Source organism: Lineus longissimus, chromosome 17 (assembly GCF_910592395.1).
Source record: "Lineus longissimus chromosome 17, tnLinLong1.2, whole genome shotgun sequence".
In the NCBI taxonomy this organism is placed as follows: Eukaryota; Metazoa; Nemertea; class Pilidiophora; order Heteronemertea; family Lineidae; genus Lineus; species Lineus longissimus.
The window spans coordinates 5,899,416-5,902,123 of NC_088324.1; positions in this window are offsets into that span (position 1 = coordinate 5,899,416).

Below are 2,708 nucleotides of genomic sequence, written 5' to 3' on the forward strand. Positions count from 1 at the left end.
TCAACATTGGACCATAATTAGTTCAAGTGATCAGAATGACTACTAAATATTTCAGGAATGGGTATCGGGCTAATTGTTTCCTGACTGTCCAACTGTACCCGGTGACGTATGAGTGTGATGAAACTGAGGATGTTTATGCAACAGTGTATCACCATAATCATATGACCACGGGTGCTGTTATCAGTTGTTACAGCCAATCATCATCAGAGGCAATGTGTGTGGTAACCTGCCTAACTAACTATGGTTGTCATATTGGGCGAGGCTGATGGGTCAAATATACATTCCCGAGTAAGACCGAGGCCTAGCTCTCGGGAATGTTAGTGATGTTTCGAGCGAACCATTGGCATTAGACTTGTGCATTAATTATATGTTCTCTCTTTTTCTGGCCAAACAAAAAGTTGAGAGGAAACTGCTGCATATTTCGGCAGGTCAATTTCAAACTCAATAGTAAAATAGAAAACAGTAATAAGTATCAATAACCATGATAACACAGGCCTAGTACAGGCAGGCCTCACCACCCTAGCTTTACACCCAGCTGCATCAGATGAGATGAGAGGATTTTTGAGCAGTTTTTCTCAGTTGGGTAACGACATTATAATGGCATTACATGCACAAACAAGCACATTCCTAATTCTTATAATTTTCATCAAACAAAGTGGTAACTGTAAATATTCCCCAGACGGCCAGTCCCGGACACACCAATGGCAACGCTTCATCAGTGTCAGAAGGTTACCAACTCGTTTTCGTTCGAGCCATTTCAATTGTTTGCAATAAGCACCCCTGCAACACGGCGAGTGCGGGCTCATGCCCAGGCCCAAGCCAAGGACAGGACAGGCAAAACCTGCCACTGGATTGTACTTTGCTTAATGATCTACAATTGCTCATGAATTTTTTTTCTCTTTTGTCTGCAGTGAACGATAGTCTTTATAGTATGTAGAATTGCTCTTGCTAATATTGCCCCGAAAAGCGTTGCAAGAGTTTTGCCGGCAGTAAAAAATCACTTTGTTTCAGGAGGATTTTTTTCGGGCAAAGACTTGAAATGCGATATGACAGCCTAGTTGTTTTTTGGAATAAAAAAAGCCACAAGACTTATTTTAGTTTTGTGGCTGCGATATTTCACCACATCCAGATTGCAATGGTGGCTAATTCAGGCAGTGACAGTGTGATACCGCCTCATCTCACTACTATCATCACTGCGCAAGGAGGATGGTTCGGATGTATACTTTCTCTCGACATGCTGCACCATTATCATTCTTGGCACATGAGTAGATGGACCCAAAACACATTTCATCCAGATTTGTCGAAAAGTAGCCGTAGAGAGCGGAACATTTCCGCATTTAATGCACTAAATGTACGTCAAAGTACGCAAATGTATACACACTACTTATTTCGTTACCATGGTTAATAACATGAAGAGAAAAAAATAATGTTTTGTTTTTTGGTGAAACCATTAAAAACTAAACTTCAAAGTAATCCGCCCAGACGTTCGCCTGGAAACATTGGCCAACTCAATTTATTTTGTGCATAACACATGTTGTGCGTTTGTAACGTCCACGATTGACACACATCGAGAGATGTCGGAGGGAAGGGGATTTCTTCTAGTAATATTTAATATTAGGTGACGCCACTGTACCCTGAAAATATATGCTTCACTGTATTCATACGGTTAATTCAATAACCTGTCTTATCTTGTTGTCCACCTCTTCGCCATTTGATCTCTCCTACGATTGGACCAAGCTGTTAAAATAACACCTGTTACTTCAAGGTCATCTGATATCATCTGATCTCAGATGGTCACGTCCGTTCCTTGATTGGCGTGTCGATTTCAGAATCTATGAAAACTATGGGCACGTTGTTTTCTGCCTCTTTTGCGGCCCACCTTCTTTGTAAACACGTCGAAACATCTTGACCCGTCAGTAATAAACAGCTTTACCCCACTACTGCTTTCCGTCTTCATTCTCTAGTAGGGTAGTCTGTGCTTGAGTTTAGCCAACGGTCTACGGCACCAGGTCTCCTGTGGTTAATAGATATACCCAGGAAACTTGAGTTCACCACCACCTCTTCATAAGTTCCTAACGTGGGAAATGCAAATGGACAAGTGCGGACTGCTAGGCATTCTCCCAAGCAGACATAACATCCAAGCATAATTGATGGAGTGATCCGAGTCAACCCCCGTCTCGCAGAGTTGGAGCGGATGTGATTTCTTGGTGAATGATCGGACACACTTGGGCGCTGTCGAATTCTGGACGAACGTAATGTTTTGATGTGGTAATAAAGGGTCGATCGCTGCATTGGCGACACACAGCGTTTATCGTGCTAGAAATCCCGCACTCGTGCGGGAAGATCTGTCAGTTAAATTATACGCGCGATCGCCGATCATATTTTTGTGACCACAGTCAATGCCGTTGCATGGAACCAACGCCCAAACCACTTGCCAGTGGATAGAGCCGTGCCATATACTTAACTGGGTCCACAGTGCATCAAATCTCCCCCGAGTTTTGATATAATATACATTCTCCCTTGTCAGATGAGATGGGTAGCGTGTCAAGTGGGATTTTCAAATGCACGAAAACAACGAGAGCAGGATTGTTAACTGTAGTATGTACTTGTGAGTGTTTTTAGGACGAAAATTTAGGTATGATTTAAAAATGTTCCTGGTTTAGATCTTCTTCAGTTTCGTGAACACGATAATGCATTCGTTCCAAGAC